This window comes from Equus przewalskii, chromosome 8, assembly GCF_037783145.1.
Source record: "Equus przewalskii isolate Varuska chromosome 8, EquPr2, whole genome shotgun sequence".
Lineage (NCBI taxonomy): Eukaryota > Metazoa > Chordata > Mammalia > Perissodactyla > Equidae > Equus > Equus przewalskii.
The window spans coordinates 34,945,634-34,966,584 of record NC_091838.1 but is presented as its reverse complement, the minus strand read 5'-3'; the positions used below and the strand labels follow the sequence as shown (position 1 = coordinate 34,966,584).

General features: G+C 43.1%; 1 long non-coding RNA gene across 7 annotated transcripts in view; it reads left to right on the top strand.

Annotated features, from left to right (window-relative positions):
* The first annotated feature begins 3,123 nt into the window (after positions 1 to 3,123).
* LOC103558111 (uncharacterized) overlaps positions 3,124 to 20,951 on the top strand; it is a 167,707-nt gene continuing 149,879 nt past the window's right edge. For 2 of the 7 annotated variants that reach the window (XR_011543089.1, XR_011543090.1), the window contains exon 1: positions 3,127 to 3,392. This is a non-coding gene — a long non-coding RNA (uncharacterized lncRNA). Of the gene's footprint in view, positions 3,393 to 20,951 lie in introns of all 7 variants that reach the window. The other 5 variants (XR_011543088.1, XR_011543092.1, XR_011543087.1 and 2 more) reach the window with 4 other exon arrangements.

Genomic DNA, 20,951 nt, shown 5'->3' with positions numbered 1-20,951 from the left:
TAAAAAACTCATACAATTCAATAGCAAAAAACCAAATAATCCAATTTAAAAATGGGCAAAGGACCTGAATAGACATTTTTCCACAGAAGACATACAGCTGGCCAACAGGTACGTGAAAAGATGCTCAACATCATTAATTATCAGGAAAGTGCACATCAAAACCATGATGACATAGTACGTCATACCTGTTAGGATGGCCATCATCAAAACGACAAGAGATAACAAATGCTGGAGAGGGTGTGGAGAAAAGAGAACCTTTATACACTGCTGGTGGGAATGTAAATTGGTGCAGCCACTATGGAAAACAGTATGGAGGTTCCTCAAAAAATCAAAAATAGAGCTACCATGTGATCCAGGAATTCCACTTCTGGGAATATATCTTAAGGAAATGAAAACACTAACTCGAAAAGATATCTGCACCCCCATATTCATCACAGCATTATTCACAATATCCAAGACATGGAAGCAATCTAAGTGTCCATCGATGGAAGAATGTATAAAGCAGATGTGGTGTATGAGTACAATGGAATATTATTCAGCCATAATAACGTCTGTCAGTTAGACAGAGAAAGACAAATACTGTATTATCTCACTTATATGTGGAATCTTAAAAAGAAAAACAATAACAAAAAACACCAAGCTCATAGAAAAAGAGATCACATTTGGAGTTTCCAGAGGCAGGGGGTGGAGGGAGGGGCAATTGGAGGAAGGTGGTCAAGGGGTAAAAGCTTACAATTATGAGATAAATAAGGATAGGGGATGTAATGTACAATAGGATGATTATAGTTGACACAGCTGTATGATATACAGGAAAATTGTCAAGAGAGTAAATCCTAAGAGTTCTCATGACAAGGAGAAATTTTTTTCTTTTTTTATTGTATCTATATGAGATTATGGATGTTAACTAAACCTGTTGTGGTAATCATTTCACAATATATGTAAATCAAACCGTCATGCTGTACACCTTTAGCTTATACAGTGATGTATGTCAGTTATTTCTCCATAAAACTAGGGGAAAATCCTCTTGGATACAACTTAAAAACAGAATTCTCAGACATCTCCTTAAAAAAAGTCAGTTCATACATCTGGTTCTATAGATGCTAATGAAAACTTGCTGAATGGGCCAGAATATAGATAAAATTCTTTTCCTCTCTCAATAAATTAAAAAACAAAGAAACACAAATTCAAATCAACTCCTATTTGTAGACATAAAGCATGGGGGGGTGGTGCGGGGTTCAGAGCTCTTCTAGAAACTCTTGATATGAGTATTTTGACAAGGAAAAAGTAATGAATGTGCCTCTAGGTGGCAATACCTTTTAAGGGAGATAACAGTCGGTGGTTTTTTTTACTACTTAAATTTTCATCTTTCTTTCAAAATATTTGTTTCTCTTTATTAACTAACAAAAAGTGTTCTCAATAGGTGGCCAGTGAGGTTTCCTAATTAACCATCAAAAGGGCAAATTTGATATGTCTTATTTTTGGTATTCCCTATACTCCCCATGAACATGCAATGCGGAGCAGAGTTGGAAAGGAAGAAAGCAAACACTCCACAGATCTTGATCAGGTTCCCCCGAGGGTAGCCCCAGTGACCCAGCTTGTAAGTCTAGGATGCAAGGACTGGCTATACGAGAAGACAGCATAGTGGATAGAGAGGAACACAGTGTTTCTAAACAGAAAACAATGTGAAAAGATGAGTCAAGATAGTTCTGGTGGAAAAAATACATATAAGGAGGAAATGAAGAAGTGATAGGTTAAATCTCATCCTTTGATTCACTTCTATCTGCAGCAGCAGAATGAAATCAGTTCTCTCCTTAGGAGATTACAATCCAGTCTTGCTGTCTCTACCGCAGAATGTCTGCTTCTCTCATTAACTGGACTCTCATATGTGTTATGGGATGACATAAACTGCAAAGGGCCCAGAGGCTGACCAGAACAAACGTCTGATTTAATCTCCAAGCATCAAATCTATTTTTTGTCCACATTCTCAACATCTACTTCCTACCACCAAATAAAAGGTATAAGAAAGAAAAACAACATAAAACCTCAACAACAATAGGGTATGATATGCAATAAAGCCCTGGAAATGTTCATCTGCTGTTACCAATGCATTTAGGACTAAAATCCCCACTACTTGTTCCTGTCTGGCTGTGAGAGCACGCAGGACAGCCGTAACGAAATCTTAAATAGCACGGCCAGGAGACACAGACACAACGTGTTCAGAAGATCGCCACCAAGTGGAATGTGTGCCCATTTTATTTGAGCATACAATAAGTCTAGGTTTGCATAATGATTTTTTAAGTGAGAAAAATAATTTGTAAGAGAAAAAGTCTTTGGTTTTGAACACTACGTTTTGTCCCTGTTTGGTTGGTTGTTGTTGCCAAATCTACAAAAGTGCAAAACTTTTAGAAACCCTTGTTGAAATCTCTTGGAAAACGTATAATCTTCCAAAAAGTCTCCTGTGTTTTCTAAGTTTAGACAACGAATGGAAAGAAGCGGATTTGTTGTCCTGGAACCCGTGGTCCCAGAGGTGGAGTGTAGTCTGAAGTTTGAAGCATTTGACTCTTATCAATTGTGTAGAGCAAAGTGGAAATAAATGACATTGATTTCAAGTAAATTAGTTTCCTGAGCTCTTCGGAGTCTTGAATGATTTTAGTAACGGAATTCTGATGCTCTCTAACACCAACAAAGGCAAAAAACATACAAACCATGGCTAAGATTAGAGAAGTCTCAAGTACAACAGAACTTTTAGATGTCTCTTTTTAAACAACACTGGCCTGAAATATCTGGGAGATTTCTTTATACTGTTCAGATCAGCCTCCTGGTAAAGGCAACTGCTTTGCTGATGATGAAGTCAGAATGAAAAACATGTATAGAGCAGGTAAGATAAAAGCCATCTTTCTTTTCAGTTGCAAAAGTTTGGTGACCAACTGCTTTATTTTACTTTTTAAAATTTTGTTTTATTTGGTTTGTAATATTATTTTCCTTGGCCTTGTTACGGTAAATGTGCAATATTTTTGGCTTCTTTGGTGAATAAAATGGAAAACCCTTAGTTTCTAGACAGGAAAAAACAGACCGCCAGCATAAGGCTGAAATGCCATTTGATTCTCAGGGTGACTACAGCATGTGGACATCCTGCCACAGGCTCCGGAGGGAGGGCCTGCTCCTGTCTCACAGTCTGCCCCTCCTCACCTCCCTGCTCCCTTCTCCCCGCTCCCTCCCACCACTTCTCCCAAACTGTATGAGCTTCAAAGGAATTCTTAGTAGCTACATAATGAAGTCGGGGAAGCTCAACAGTTGATAAATCCTGGATGTTCTGCAGAAGACTTTGGACGCCTTCAGAATAGGGCAGTCAGCAAACCCAGTGCCTCTAGAAACAGCTCCACTGGTAAGAGGTAAGAGCTCTTTGCCACAGACTTGGAATCAGCAGAACATCTCCTTTAAAACAGATAATCTTCTGGCTGCTATGCTGTTTTTTATCTAAAACATTTTTATATTTAAGAAAACCTTTCTAATAAAAAGTTATATATTTTCTCCAATACTGCAAGCAAAGAGCTAAGGTGTTGGAAATGTTAACAGCAAAGAACCATACTTGTTTTAAGAACTTAAAAAATGCTCTCATTGCTTGCATTTTTCCTTCCAACTCCCTCCACTTCTCTCTTTCTCTTAAAAGGATACCCATGATGACCTCCTGGGTATGTTTCTGAAAGAAGAAAACAAGATCTCTTTGCCTTAAATTCCATTAGGTTTTGAACCTCTGGAATTTCACAGGAGGTGTCAAATTTAGCTGACCCCAAACTTTTCACTTGAACAGAAATAGAAGCCTAGAGGGGAAAAGCCATGCTGTGTGCTAAGGATATATGACCCATAAAAAGAACTACAATAGAACATTTTAAATGATCTTGTTAAAAGCACTATGACTCCTCAGAGTTCTCTTTTACTTCTCATGAGTCAGGCATACAGCACTTTGCTTAGATTTGCTGTGGCTGTCTCATTTAATAAAAATAATTTTAAGAAACCCAAAATAAGTTTTTTATTTACTAACATTACTTTTTTCCTTTTCTTCATCTCTTCTAAGTTACTACTCATTCATTCATTTATTTCCTCTTGAGTGCCTATTATGTATCTACAGGGAATAAGAAGGTAAATAAGACAGGGATCCTACCTGCAAGGAATCTTTTCTCTATGTTGTCACTTTAAAACTTAAATATTATGTCTCTGACCTTTTAATTCCAATGACATGATCAGATGTTATTTATATGCTGTACCTTGGGTGCATTCTACAAATGCAGATTTGCTTTTTGCCTGGCCTTTTGCTATTTATAACTTTGTTCATAGAATCCTTATTGGTCTTAAGAGTTTTCTCAGAAAGACCCTGTGCTTTTTCTAGTACTGTGCCCGGCATTTTTTGATGATACGAGAAGCATAAAAGACATGCTTGTTTTACCTCTGAGTCTACACAGTAGACTGTGAGACTGCACACGGATACAGAAAACTGCCATCCATTCTATGGTGCTCACACAGCATCGTGGAGAGAAACATGGAAGCAAATACGTACAGTGTGATAAGTTCAGTAATGAAGGCTCATACCAAGTGCTATGGCGTGCATAACTGGTAGGGCTTTGGAGAGGGAGATGGAGATGATCTGGGCCATAGGTGGCCTGGGAGAGCTCACTGTAGGAGACAATGTGCAGGATGCTGAGATGGAGAGGAATGGCAGAGAGCGCAGGAAGGGATGAAGCAATCTCCCAAAGGGTTTTGTGGGACAGCAGGTGGAGCCTAGGGCTGGTGTCCCTTCCTCTGGCTAGAGCTGCCTCTGTGTAGCAGACCCAATATGTTTGTTCTTCACCAAATCCAGTCTCAAGGAATGGCTATGACTCTCCACACACAGGCCTGCGTGAGTCAATCTAAACGAATCCAGTGCTGGTGAGAGCCATTCACTTGGAAATACTGAGATTTTAGGAGAACTGTCCTTGGAATCTGGGAGGGTCTAACAGCATGCCCTCTGTGCTCAGAGGGAAAAAATAATTTTTGTTTTTGATTTAAGAGACTCTCTGCTGACTTAGCATACTTTATGATATCTGCATAGAGACTGGAAACGTCCCATTTAAAATCATGTAGGTGTGCTGGGCATGGCCTGACAGGTGCTAGACCAGCTCAGTCTTGCCTGAGGGGTCTGTCAAAGGGCACACAGCTGACAGGCGTGCAGCCCAGGTCTTGGGATCTTCTGTCCACTGTACCACGTTTGATTTATTGAAAGTTTCTTTTTTAGACAGAGACATTCTTCTGATTATGCAGAATATTAAGCTGTTTACAGGCAGCAGATAGGATCTTTTACCTCTCCTGGAATCTGAAATTTCATCTCTAGGGATTTCTTCCTCCTATGAATGGTTGTTAACATGTACAACTCCAGCAAGTCTTATCAGTTGTGTATGGAGAGAATATCCAGGGAGGCTCCTGTCAGAGCTAGCAGTGACTGGAAGGCTGTTAGGGTGGATGTCCCCCAGCAATCACCAGGCAGCTGAGAGTGGACACAGCTGCAAGAGCCATGGAGAGCAGAGGCACTGGGTGCTGAGAACCCATCACATACTTCTGTTTGGGGCATGTGTGAACTGCTCCTCGGATTGACCATTCAAGATATGCTGGAACTTTGGGTGCTAATGTGGGAGGGCTGCAATGAGGGAGGGCTGTCTGATTTCTTTCCTTGTGACCCACACCTCATGTTGTAAGTTTTTTGGATGACTTCAGTGGGCTTGTCACCCATAGTGGGAACTAGCTGCAAAGTGAGAAGCAGCCTGGCTGGGACAGGCTCACCATACCCACAGAGTGGACTGACTACCATATCCTATAATGTAGTGCTCCCGCCCTTGCCCAAGACTGAGGGTGCCTTGTGAGGTGGGCACAGTGGAGGTGACTGGGAGCATGGCCCTGTTTCTGCTGCTCCTGGGAGATTCTGGGCACCCGAAGAGGGGCCTGTAGGCTGCTTACGTGCCTAGAGGCAACCTACACCATGAACTGGGACACAATTGGGGATAGCTTGGCCCTTCCAACCTAATTCCGAGGTCCCATTATGAGTCTTTAGAGTTGGGCCAAGCTAGCCCAAATATCATTTTGTTTACCTGACCTAGTCAAATGGCTTTTTTTTTTTAAACAAGGAACTGAATTTGTAGCTTTTTTCACCCTATAATTATTGCACATAAGAGTTGGAAGGGAGACTTCTGGTTCTTAATTGCTTCATTTTGCAGAGGAGCCTTGTGCCACAGTGGCCAAAGCACAGGCTTTGGAGGCCTACAGACCTGGGTTGTGATTCTCAGGTCTTAACTGTGTGAGGGACACAAGCTTCTGACATCTCAGTTTCTTCCTTTCTAGAAAGGGAATAATAGCACTTACCAGAGATTGCTTTAAGGATGACATGAGGTGGCCGTGGGGAATGCATGGTGCTGTTATCATCACTACCAGTATATCATCATTAGCCTACATAGCCTAACAGCCCTGTCTGTGCTTAGAAAGACAGGTGCAGATCCAATGCAGAGCAAGTGGCCTGTGCCCCCAGCCTGACTCTGGTCGCTCTGTGACCTAAAATATGCTCTGTATTTATATGTTGCACCACTTATGGTCATGTTTTTAACATTGTAATGAAAGCAGAGCAAGGACATAAGCTGTATCCTTTTTCTATTTCATATACTGAGACATAGAGGGAAGAAAAAAAACCTTAAAAAAAGTAAGACCTGATATGATTTTGAAGCTAGGCTTTACTCTGTCCCCATGAGACCTGTGGTATGTCCTTAGTTTCTCTAAATCTCGGTTTTCTTATCTGTAAACTGGGGATAACAATAAAGCCTCAATCATGAGATGATTGGTAGGAGTAAACAATCTGTGAAGGTGCTTTGCACAGCAGCAGGCACATAGCCACCACTCCCTACATAAAGTTATTGATGCTTCTGGCAGTATTCTCATCATCATTATGAGAAGTGCTGTGAGGAACCTGAGGTCACTGTTCTCTTCCATTTGAGCACTGGGAAAGAACCTGACTCCTGGGAGCATCTCGGCAAGCTGCTTCCACCAGCTCCACAAAGTCATATCTGTAATTAGATGGTCACTTGTAAGGTGCTTCACTTCATGTCCCTCTCCCCACTCTACAGGGAGGGCTGGCCGCTCCGTGAGGCAGGAATTCCATCTGTTTTCTTTTCCTTCTTGGATCTTGGCTCCTGACCCAGGCACATGGTGGGTGTTCAATAAATATTGGTTGAATGAATGAATACAGAGGGATATCACATTCTTGCTGCCTTTCTGGACCACCTCCTTCTGGAGGGTTGAAAGAATATAGGCTCCAGAAGTAGCCTTGGGTTCCAATCACATGCACTGGCTGGCTGGCCCTGGCAGCATTGCCTGAGCTCGCCTGGGGGTCTCAGGTGAGAGATGTGGGACTGTGAGCACACCTGTATCACAGAGTGGTTCTGACATCCAGGGAAGTAGTGGAGGATGAATTTCAGCAATCTTCCTTCTTATTAAGACATCTTATGCGAGTGTAACTAGTTGTAGTCTTCTTAATCACTATATCATAATTTTAATACTTTTTCCAAAGAGAGAAATTCTCTTGTTTTTCACTGGCTGTGTCTATATAAACATATGTGTTGGATATAAATGCACTAAAGTTAAACCCAGTTTTAAAAAACATAAAAACGAAATTAGGCCAGATTACCAATTTGACCTTGTACTTCAGTCTTTAGAGCTGACTGCTTTGGCTTGGTAAAGATATGACTGTGTTCTCGCAGAGGCATTTAGGGTGGCTGTCTCTCAGAGCAGGAGGCTGCCCTTGTGTGGCTGGCCAGCTTGTCTCTCTTACTTTTTTTCTTTGCAATTTATTTGTCAGACTAATTCTCAATCTACCTTGCTTTGATTCTTAGAGACACACCTGAGTGAGAACACCTTACCCAAGAATAGGCATCGTTAATGTTTAAGAATCTCCTCAAAAGACAGTTCTTTCCAGGAAGTACCCTCTTATAATTCCAGGATCCCAGGAAGGGCACCCAAAACACATGCTGTTACTTGGGCATCCTCTCCCACTTCGTTATAAACAGGGTTTTATTCCATCCCACTGCTTGGCAATGTGGATGTCATCTGGCACTTGGCACCCAGGGCCCTTGTGTACATGAGGATAAGGAGGCCCAGCCCTGAGCTGGCCAAACTTATGTCCATCTACTTAACTTGTCTATCTGCAAACGGAAGATGATGATTTCTGGCATGAAGCTCACAGCGCAAGGCTGCAGAGACGGCATGTAAACCAAGTTTGTGAAAAAATGTTCAGACCTTTCTCCTGGTGGAAACAAGGAGAGTGTACTCAGAAGTAGGTTTCAGAGGCTTTCCTCTCTGGGACTCTCCCTGGGGAGCTGCACCAGAAGGTCTTACACCCCACAGTAATCACAGGCATGAGGGAGCCAGGTTAGTCACCATGACTTACAGCAATGGCCTGACCTGGGATTTGACGTCTTTTTGCTCTCAGCTAGTTACTGGCCTCACCTCTACTAGCTCCACCACCTTTAGGGCCCTGGGCTTCAGAGGGCTGCTGTGCACCTATACTCACCTGTGCAGAAATAAGACACTCAGTGGCCATGCACCAGGCCGGGCCAGGGGCACAGCGCTGCCGTTGCCTGGGGTCCCTGGTGCGTTCCCCAGCTCCCACTTCCTCCAGCCCTGGGGCCCAGTTCCAGGAGTCCCCAGTGAGTCCCTAACCCCTCCCCTTCCCCTGCCCTGGATCCCCAGTCTCCGGAGTCCGTGAATGAGTCTTTCTCCTTCACCCCTCTCGCCTTGTTCTGGATCCCCGGTCCCCCGCCCATCCCCCCGCTCAGCCCCCACCTGCCGCCCGCCACCGCCAACCTTGCTGACCGCCCCCGCCCCCTCCAGCGCGCTTCGCTGGCGCCAGCCGCTCGATGAGTCTTGCACTTTGATTATTTGTGTTAACAGTTAATTTAGCACCGTGGCCACCTGTGCCAAAGCTGCCTCCACTTCCTCCGGGCTCCCAACAAATGGCACTTTTATGAGATCCTTTCAAAGTGGTTCCCAGGCTATCTCCTGCCTCCGTGGCCTCTGCCTCCCCATGCACAGACTCCATTTCTCTTAGCCCTCCACCCTACACCAAGGGCGCCCTCTCTCATCAGGCCATATCGCAGCTCCGATCTTGAGACATTTGCGGGTAGGAGCTGTTTCTGGCAGCCCTGCCACTCCACCCACGGCCCTCTCAGTCTGATCTAATGGAGATTTATAGAGCCGGCCCTGCGCGCCGGCGTGTACGCGTGTGCCTCGGGATTGCAAAATCTGTGTTTGGTGTCATAGCAGATGGCTGACTGCTATCATGACATACTTGGCAGACTTTTTTTTTGCATGATGATGTCCGTGAAATGCTGAAACACACATACAGAAGATTTCTCCTCCTTTTCAATCATCTAACATCCCATTCATCCCTCCGATCTGATTTTTCTCAACCTTCTCTCTGAGATGGTTCTTTGTGTTAACACTGCCTTGGATATCATGAACCACGTGTTTTGACTCTTAATCCCTTCATAAACTCTTTTTCCTAACTGGAGTGCAGTATTCTGCAACCAGAAGAGGGATGTGGCTGCTCCAAAGAATTGTCATAGAGGAGGCCTTTGATATTCATCAGAGTTTTCTAAACTCTGGCGCTTCTTTTTTTTAAAAAAGAATTTAATTCCCCCCTTGCTTAGATTTCTAACATAGATGATGTTCCAGAATACTAATAATATTTAGGCTTTTATTTATGGAGAGAACTCTGGTCATGACTGGAGGAAATGAACCAGCTCATTGAACTGGCATGAGGAAGGGACTTTGTAAATTGCTTATCAGGACTTAGGAAGGGGTTCCTAATGTGCTCAGGCAGAGGGTCAGGTGTGAGCTGGCAGGGACCTGCTGGAGGGCAGGTCTTTTCTGGCCTAAGGGTCCCTAGGGAGCCTGGACCAATTTTTCTGAAGCCTGGGAGTTCCAATCTGCTTCACCGTCAGCCTGGAGTAGCTTAAACCAGGAATTGCCCTGGATGGAGCCCAGATTCATATGTATCTTGGAACCTCACTTCACATGAATGGCTGGGGTTGGCACCTTCTTGTGCTCAGGGACAACCAACTGCTGTGAGACAGCTCTGTGGTGGTGGGATTGCCTCTTGTGTTGGACCGGGTGTGCATTTAACCTAGCTGATACACTTCTTTCTACTTGACTCTTACCTTCCACTTTCTTTTACTACATATCATTCAAATTGAATGTCCCACCATAAGATCCCCAAGTAGTCACCTACTATTTGGCAAAAGAACTCTGATTCTCCCCTCAAAATGAGTGTATTTTGGGCTGTCTCCAACCCCTGAAGAGAGAGGCAAGGTGTCTTTTTCTATATGAAAACGTAAATGTGTGCCTTGAGCCTGTGTCTGTATTGTGTTGTGATATCTGACTAGGGATAATGAAATCTATCTTCAGTACCCCCAAATCCAAAACTACGTTTGTGAGGGTCACCAGTGACCTCCAATATGTCCTATTCAATAGCAAGACCTAATCCTCATTCTCATTAAGTTCTCAATATTTGACAAAATTGTTCAATCAAGCTCTGTCTGAAAACCTCCTTGATCTCTGTAACTACGAACCACCCTTTCTGCCCCCTTCCTTTTCCTCCTTCTGCCTTCTGACTGTGAATGAGTGCAGACTGCATCTTCAACTGCTTTTTTGCAGATGACTCTAAAATTGAAATGCTTCCTAAGCACCAGGCTCATATTTCTAACTAAATCAGATATTAATGAGTGGCTGAATCACCATCATCTAAAATGTAGCATGTTCATTTATTTGTTTGTTTGTTCAAATAATGTTGGGAGCCTAGTACTTTATGTTCTTGGTGTTGGGGATACAGTAGTGAACAAACAAAGCAGTCAAGTCTTTGCCCTGATGGGGCAGAGAATCTACTGGGAGCAAGATTCCAAGCACCAGGGACTGCATACTCCTCGTCTCCTGGGATCAAATGCTTAGAGTCAGTTTAATTTTCCCGCTATGTTTATTTCTTACCTTCCTTCAAGGCCTATTGGTTCTTCCTTCACAATTTCTTTCTAATCCATTCTCTTTTTGTTCTCCTTCATCACTCCACATGGTTCTGAATTCTGAACTACTTCTAAATTTTTCACAACTCCCCCCACTGTAACTGTGATCTAGTCTCCCCTGCTGCTAGATTACTTTTCAAAAAGTACAGATCTGGGGGCTGGCCCTGTGGCCAAGTGGTTAAAGTTCCATGTGCTCTGCTCCTGCAGCCTGGGTTTGCAGGTTTGGATCCCAGGTGTAGACATACTCCACCCATCAGCCATGCTGTGGCAGCATCCCACACACAAAGTAGAGGAAGATTGGCACAGATGTTAGCTCAGGGCTAATCTTCCTCAAGCAAAAAAAAAAAAAAAAAAAAAAAGAGGAGGGTTGGCAATGGATGTTAGCTCAGAGTCAATCTTCCTCGCCAAAAAAAAAGGAAGAAAGTACAGATCTGATCAATTCAACTATTCATTCAACAAACATATATTGAGAACCTACTATATGCTAGACACAGGAATAAGTGCTGAGGTTACAGAGAAAAAAAGAGACAACCTTAAAGATCCTTACAGGTCTCAAAATCTACTTTACAGAGAATTGGACTAAAAGCCACATTTAAAATATAGTGTGATAACTGCTAAGATAGAAATATGATTCCCTCTCATCTACCAGATTAAAATTATTTTTTTTTACCTTGGATCCAAAGCTCCTTGCCACCGGGGCCCAGCCTAGCTTCCTAGTTTCCTTTAATCTGTTTCCTGTCCTCAGGGCCACCCTGTGCTAAATGCCTCTTCTGGAGCATGCACTACCTTTCCTGCCATTCTGTTTTGGCCTTTGCCTTTTCTCTTTGTCTACAATGCCTTCCTCTTACCATCACTACCAATTCAAATCCTCTCTATCTTCTAAAACCTAGCTTAAATTCCATGTTTTCCAAGGAGTTTTTACTCAGAATTCCTCCAACTGAAAATTTTCTCTCTTTCCCAAACTTTTTTAGCATTTTATTTCAGTCTCTTCCATGACATCATTGGATACTGTCTAACACTGAAGTTATTTGCACCCCTGCACTGTCTGCTATGCTAAACGTTCCCAAAGTGCAGACAGTCATATTCTTTATCTTGCTATAATCTACAGTAACAACAGCAGATCTGCCTGCAGATGTAAACAGGTAGTATTTTTGAGTGAATGGCTAATTGATGGGTGTGGCTCACAGAGGAAGTAAGCTTATTTGGGGCTTTAGGAGGAAGGTCATATCCAGGGTCATTGATGTAAAGAAGAAAGGATCCTTTCTGAGAAGAGAGGAGGTTATAAAGGTATAGGGTATTGGATAGAGCCCATGGACAGAGAGAAGACAGCAACAGTATGGTTGGAACAGGGCCTCTGGGTTGGAGAGGCTGGTATCTTCAACTGAGAGTATTTTCAATAAGATTTCAAATGTGATTGTATCTGGGACCCCCAGAAGAAAAGGCAACCTTATTTTAAATGGGAATGATTCCTCCTTGGTCTAAGGGTAAAATTAGAATGGACCAGTGCAGAAGAACAGTAACCCCAAGGACTAAAGGGAAATAATGACTAGAAACTTCCAGAAGTTAGCTGAATTCTTTTAACCAGTTAACTGAGTAATGCAATTTGTTTTTTGGCATTCTCTTCTGCATGTAATTTGTACCCTGACTTTTCCTCCTGCTCTTGGAGAAAGAGAGAGGTGGTAAAAGGCAGGGAGGGTCCCAGGGGTCCCGATTTCTATGGAAGAAACACAGAGACTGACATTTGAAAGGATGAAGGATCATAGGGATCACAGACACACAGAGGTGACCTCCTCATATTGTGGATGAGGAAGCCAGGTCCTCAGTAACTTGTTGGTGGCAGAGCTAGGACTGTCGTCCTTTTTGCTACAATCACCAGGTGGAGCAACATTTGCCAGGTGGACCTTTTAGGATGATTTTGGTTGCAAGTAATTGAAGGCCTACCTCCAAATGGCTTAAACAAGCAAATAAAAGTACTTCTCATATCTCTGAAAGACCAAAGAGAAGGCAGGCTCCAGGTTGGCAGCTCCATTTCTTCATGATTGTCTCTGACTGGCAGCAACACCAGGGGCAGCAGCTTTCTTGGTGGAACCTCCTATTGACCTGGATGCTGAGGCTGACCAGCTGCAGGTGGAGTTCCAGAAGCAACATTGACAAGGGAGGTGGAGGGGCAACTTAGGCAACTGCCTCTGGGTGCTGGACATGGAGCCAGATTTCCCCAAGTTCCAAGGGCTGCCTGGGTGGCTTCCTGCAAAAGGGGTAGTAGGGAGGCACCAACCTTTGATGTGTATACATCGTGCTTTGGAGTCGCCCAACTTTCAACAACTTACAAAAAATGTTGGTTGAGTTTTAACTATTTCAAGGGCAGATATTTTGCTTTTTAAAAACCACTCATGGTATCTTAGGCTGCACTGACTGCCAGGGGGGCTGCTGAATATGTGTGAACTTCTTTTCCACACTGCTCCCACACTCCTTCCTTCTTCCTGCCTTTTTGCCAGTCTTCCCTGCCTCGCCTGCCTGCTTGTTCTCTCTCTGGATGTTCTGTCATACTTTTTCTTTCTTCTTCATCAACCTTTTCTCTTTCTTCCATAGACACACATGCCTAGTATACTAAAGTGGCGTTTTAATTCTGAGTTGAAGCAGATAGTTAGAAAAATTGGGGAGGTGCATTAAAGCCTTTTCTGTTACTATTCTTTTTTAGTACCAGCTATTCTTTGTGCTGGACATTGTACGTAACATCAACTCTTCAAAGTCCAGCAACAGCTCTATGAAGGGGCTGTTAAGTGACTTGTCTAACATCATATCATTTGTCAGGGTTCTGGCTTCAAACTCCATGTTCTTATCTTTTACAATCTTCTGTAAAGGTCTATCTCACTGAGGGAAATTTAATATTGCATAATTTTTTGTCACCAGCATAGGTGGCTGAATAAAGAAGGTCAGCATCTACAACCCACCAAAGGGGCCTTGGCATTTTCTAACTCCTCCTCTATGCAGTTTGTCCTGGAACAGTGTGCTCTGTATAGTGGGACAATTTGGTTACATTCCTCGTTGGTAGAGATTTGAGTAGATCAGGGGCCACTGTACCTCTGACATATTTCTACATATGGTTAGAAATACCATAGCATGGTTATATGGAGGCTAGCTTCTTTAGGACTGGGCATCCTGGGCCCGGATATCACCATCATGGAGGATCTTACAATGCCAAGGCTTTTGTGGCTAATGAGCAAAGCAGGAAAGAGATAGATGAGGCTGGCCTTGGGCAGTTGCTTTACTTTTCAGGTTCTGTGATTTATAATGAAGACTCTTGCACATGCTGATATTACATATGTTGTGCATTTACACTGCACAGGCTGAGAGCTTTGCTTTTAAAAACACATCATGTCCAGGTGTGTGAAGAAGGATCTGGTGTCTGGGGCTCTCATCATGATAATGCATCCTAGGGAAAGCTTCACTTGCTTCCTGACTTAGGTTGCAATTAGCAACATGGTTTTATTCCAAGAGACATTGAGTCCTGTTCCTCATATTCTCCCTAGATTCTATGAGCTATACCATGTCTTTTAAAAAAAATTGCTATTTCCTTTAAGGTGGCCAAGTAGATTTCTGTTGCTTGCAATCAAAGAGAATAGTCTGAAACCTTACTGAAATGACAGGTAGATGATGGTTTAGAAAGCACAGAAATATGATGCACCACTTGGTTGTCACAAATACGTAATGCCAACCTGGTATCCCAGCCTGTGTTTATGAAGAAGCCATTTGGAGGATCTGCTCTAGAAAGGCGTTGCAGGAATACATTGTTTAAATCATTCGCCTTGAGAGGAAGGCCTAGTAGGAACAGCTTGTAATAATATATCCAGAATGATCTGTTGGGCAGTTTCTTATTTCTTTACCAGGATCTGTGCCTCCAATTTCCACCTGGCTCTGTGAAATATGCCTATTGCCTGCTGTAAACTACCTCTGAACCTTAAATATCTGGACCAAGCTATAGTTATACAAAGGAAAAAATAAAAAGTAGAGGTAATGGTTTTTGAATAAGGGCCAGGGATGGAATTTAGAGCAAAAATATATTTCTGTCTGAAGAGGGTATCTGTAGATATTTTAACCCCTCCTTTCTCTATCTAAAGGATTTTTGTACATTAGGACATCCAGAAGGTCAAAACTAAGATTTTAATCCCCAAAATGTCCAAGGGAAGGCTCAGCAGGCATGGTGGCTCTGTTTGTAAAGCAGAACAGAGTTTTCTCAGACATTGGAGCTGTCAGGGCCCCCAGAGATCGTGCAGCTCCACCCCTCATGTAGTAGTAGAGACCCTGAAGTCCAGAGAGATGAGGCTGAAGTGAGGCCGCCCCCAGAGCCAGCCTCCTCTGCCAGGGCTCTGGCCAGCACATCTTGTGTATTAGTCTCACCGTGGTGGTCACAACCCAGAGATGTGTCTTTGGTATGGGATTCACTGAGCCAGGTAGACACAGCACACTCTGAAATAAACAAAGTTAAGGAAAGGCATGCTGGTCAAAAAGAAAGATGTAGTTACTGATAGCTATGTTCTCCAGTCCTTCGATGACATGGAGCTGGATCCTGTCACACACTGTTCCCACAGGCCATACTATCATCATTCTGCCTGGGAATTAACAATTGTCTGAGTCCTTGGTCAGTTGAAAGAGAATCATTGCGCTTATCTGAACACAAAAGTCTGAAGGACGTTATGGAGGAAGAAATATAACTTGATTATGCATTGAGCTGGACTTACAGGTGTGGGGTTAGAAGCTGCAAGAAGTTTGGGGCTTATCGTTAATGAAATGTTTCAGTGAATTGATTTTTTCCCCCCTGTAGTTACAGGGTTTGCATTGCTGGGTATCATTTTGTACCTTCTTGGCTTGAATGAAAGGTTCTTCCAAATTTGTCTAAAAACAAATACCAGAGTTGAGTTTCTGGTGAGGAAGTGACAGTTGAGATTGATTGTCATTGATTAAGCTTTTGTTAGAAAGGAAAACCAAGTCTAGAACTCCACCAGCCAGACTTGCCTTTAAGTAATGTGTATTGACAGTGTTGCAAAACTTTGAATGGAAAGAGGAAAACCAGTCACTCATGTGGAAACTGCCACGTGCTTAGTGGAGGTGGATCCTGCTTTCCTTGTGGTTTCCTCACTTATCACTCCTGACTCTGCTCTTGAGGATGAGCCAAGCGAGTGCTCTTTATCTTCATTTATGCCTCGAACAACTTCCTCATACCCTGCGAGTTGTTGCGCATCTGATTTCCCAGTGACCATCCTCATATGCTGGGGGCTGTTGCATGTCTGATTTTCCAGTGACCTTCCTTGCACCCTGCGGGTTGTTGCACATCTTATTTCTTGAATCACTATTGAAAGGAAGCTCTCAGAGTGTTTCTGCATGCTTCTATTTGTGTTGTTGCTTGACTTGTGAAATGATATTGTTTAAATCATTTCCTAGATTAACTTCAAACACTGTTAGAATCATGGTCCATGAGGAGTTGTCTGATCTGTTTGTAATCTATAAAGAATTAGTACTTTCTGGCAAAGAAAAAAATCCATTCCTAGCTAATATGTTGAGTACCACAGAGAAAGATTTTTTCACAGAGATTTTCATGGGGCATATATTTCCATCAGGAGATTTAAGATACCTTGACTTTTAAAAGAATAATTTGTTTGCTTTTTCCCTCTGTGGGGGAACTTTCTCATCCTCCCTGCCCCCTGCTTAAGTTAAGAAAAACTGTGAAGAATTCTGAGGTTTAAAAAGGTTTTGACTTAACTGGCTTTGATCTCAAAAGTGCTAAATGGTATGAAATGAAAATACTGACTATGCCCTGTATCACAGCCAACCATTTGATTTTTCATTTAAGCAGATGAGTGTGCTGCCTACAGTCAGTGAGAGAAGATGGGATAAATCCCAGGAGGGTGTTGTGAGCTGCTGGCTCTGAGGAGCTCAGAACACAGGGCCTTTGACCTGAGCTCAAGCTCCCCAAGGTGGAACAGAGCCTTAATTTCACGTTAAAATATCAAAATGTATTGAAGCTTTTCCATTAGGCCATGTAATTTGCATGTAGTGAAAGCTACGTTGCTTCTTGTTAAATCTGCATGAAAATAAATTTCCCAGGAAGCCTTGTAAGGGCTAGATATAGTGGAAAGTGTTTGTGGTAGGCTGGGAACACAAGCACAGATGCACGTCCATGAAGCTTACTGTGCACATGCGCTTCTGCTGACCATCAGATCATACATCTTCTCTTGCAGGCACCACACCCTCACGGGGACCCCAGCCCCTTGTTCAGGGCATCTGGACCTCACTCCTGTGGCCAGTAAAGCACCCCCCATGCTGAGTGTGAATCACTGGACAATCCCGTTGGGTGCCCTGTATCTCCCTACTGTGAATAAAGTCCTTTTGTTTCACTTGGGCGGAGAGATCCTCACTTGCTCTCTGGGGCTCCTGTCCACTGCAGGTGTTAGGGGAATCAGAAGAATTATAAGCTTGAAATAGAGGACACTTGTTCTCAGATTCAACTGGTGCCTTTTTTAGTTTTCATTTACTGAGCTGCCTCCGGTGCCCCCAGCGTTGCACTAGCACCTTGTGTGAAGCACTGCACTTCCTCCTCACAGCACTCTTAATAAGGTATCGATTATTTTCCCTGCTTTATGGATAAGGCAGCTGAGGCACAGAGGTTAGGAGACCTGACGAAAATTTCACTGCTAGAGAGTGGTAAGGACAGGATTTAAATGCAGGTTGACTCAGCTGAACTTCATGCCTTTTCTCCCAGAGTGCACTGTCTCCCATGAGTAGTACGAGGAGGATGTAGAAATGAGACTAAAATGGCAGTGTTGACTGCTTTGTAAGAGCTGTGTTTTCTCAGCCTCCATGCCATCCCCTTGGATCTGCTGCCATTTAAAGTGATGATCATGATGTCAATATTCTTAGTGTGCAATAATGCAAACTCAGAGAAATAGGAAATATGATGACTAATGTGAGGAAAGCTGGGGTGGTATCTGAACAATCGATGATTCATTTGTATTCCACTAGGACATCAGAGGGCTTGGTGCGGTGCTAACACATATTACTTCTCCTCTAAGTTGGTACACACAGCTGGCCCTTGAAGTCTTGTGTGTAGGTGCCTTTCAGGCAGTAGCTGTCTCCATGGGAAAGAGCTGCAACAAGCCTAGGAACTGCACTGCCTAGGACTTACTGTGCTCTCTGTGCTTCTGTGTGACTGACCCCCTCTCCCAGGCTTGGTGCCAAGGCCTCACTTGGCTCGAGGGCATCCCCTGATGTTTCATCTCCCAGCTGTTGGAGAACCTGTTGCAACCACAGAAATCTGACTCACTTGAGAAGCTGGAACCTGAGTCCCATCTGCCTTACAGCTAACTCTTTCCTATGTTCTTCTCATCTGGGCCAGATTGGCCCTCCTGCCTCCGTATTGCAAAAATAAGACCCTGCTTTCCTCACTTAGGGTTCTCTCACTTTGTCATTCCCAAAGAAACTATCTAGGGAGAAACAAACTGTTAAAATGGGAAAATTCGCCACATTTTGATGTAGAAAATTGGAATCCCTATTCAAAGTTGAAATTGCTACAGAAAAAGCAAGGAAATGATCATTTCTCCCTTTCTCCTCACTCTCTTTTTCTCTCTCCCTCCACACACATATATACATATCTTACTTGTACGTACACACACACACACACACACACACAGAACGACAAAGCACTGGTGGGGACAGCTCCCTGTTGCAAGCAAAGCTGCTGAGAAAGCACACACCAGCCACAACGATGAAGTCATGCAAATGCTATGCCCCGAAAGGCCACAGGAATTGTGGAAAGATTTGTGTAAATATCTCATGCATTCTTGTGATCTAAGGTTTACGGAAATAAAAACCACAATTGAAAAGCCAACACTACATTTATTCCTCCTTCTTCCTTTTCTCCTTTAGAATAAATTCATAGAACATTTTATGGAGCAGCCAAGAAAACATATTATTTCAATTTTATTACCAAGAAGACATGAACCAAAGTGCACAGCCAGGACTAACTAAGTTAAACAGGATCCACTTGAGAAGAAGGCCAGAAACACTACTGGGTGTCCCCTGCTTCTCCCTGGGCTAGAGCTTGGAGACATGAGGACAAGGGTGACTACTTCATTTCACCTGTTTCCAGATGGGATTGGTAGAGCTATGAATATGCAGGTGCTTCAAACCTTATTTTATTCCAGTGAACTTTGGACTCGCTTTCTTCACCTCTCCTTTCTTAATTTTGGGTGAATATTGGAGTTGGAATATCTCACACAGCTCAAACATTCAATTTGCTGAAGCTTCTCTGGCACCAAGTTTAAAGAAACCATCCAGGAGCACACGGTTTCCCACATACACCCCAGGCTGGAGCACGCTTTCCCCTGGATCCCAGCAGCGCACCTCTGGGAGTCCTCTCTGCCTTGGCCATTTCCTATGCCTGAGAGTGAGGAGGGGCTCTCTTTGGACAGGAGCCTGGGATGCTACAGGCTCATGCTTACATACCTCCCTCAACCTTGTATAAGATGACAGGGAAGGCAGTGCAATGAGAACATTTTTCTCCCCTAAGTTTTTTAATGCAGTTGCATGTGATGCTAAAACTTTCATTTAATTCTTGCCCCAATTTGTAAATTTATAAAATTCTGATCTATAAGATAGAACAATGGATTAAATCTGTTCAAATATGACTTTCCGCTTCCTCCTGCCCTTCCCTTTCTTCCACTCATCTTCTTCTAGTGATATGTGTCACCCATATATTGAATGAACGTGGCTTGGGAATGTGCAAAGCAGGAAACAACACTATTTTTAATTAATTCATTTGAGGCTTTCTTCATTGCCCTTGGAGGAGATCTTGGGCAGAGCCCATAGCTTTCTTGTTCACTTTCAGGTATTAAAAGTTCAACCTGAGTTAAATAAAAACTTTAATCTCTCATCTAATTGGAAGTGCCCCCGTTCCCTGCCTCGATCCCGTCTGAGCCTTGATGTAGGATTGGGACCTGGCACTGGGGAAGGAGAACATTGATCCATCCTTTCTGCCTCCTCTGGAGTTAGAGGTTGGGAAGGAGGAGAATTTGTGGCAGGAAGGTCTAATTTGCCTGGTGTAGCTATTACCTGATATCATCAGTGTCCTCTTCAGGTGCCCAGATGCCGGCTTTTTCTTTACATAGATGCTCCGGTGGATTCTTTGGAGAACAATTATTTTGAAAGGGAACCTCAAACCCTGAGCTGCTTCCTGACATACTTGTATGGTCCAGCTGACCACTTTGACTCACTCTCAACTTCTGCTTCAACAGTATACCCCATCTAGACTCTTTCTGCTGGGTTACCTCACTTTTCAACCCTCTTAGGGCAGGGTCTTTCCAAGAGAGCTTAGGTTCTGCTACCTCTGCATTGTAGAATCTGGCTCATAACCCAATTGAAAAAATGAGCAAAAAGACTTACTCCCAAGGAGCTATAGAAATGGGCTACAAACACATGAAAATATGCTCAGCTTCATTAGCCATTAAGGGAATGCAAATCAAAACCATAATGAGGTTCATTTCACACCCATTAGGATGGCAATAATCAGGAAAAATGGAATATAAGTGTTGACAAAGATGTGGAGACACTAGAACCCCTGTACATTGCTGCTAAGAAAGTAAAATGGTGCAACTTCTGTGAAAAAGTGTGGTGGGTCTTCAAAAAGTTAAACATAAAATTAGCGTACAACCCCACAATTTCACTCTTAGGTATATACCCAAAAGAATTGAAAACAGATCCTCAAACAAGTACATACACACACATGTTCACAGTAGCACTATTCCCAATAGCCAACAGATGGAAAAATCTCAACTGTTTATCAATGGACAAATGGATAAACAAATGTGGTATATC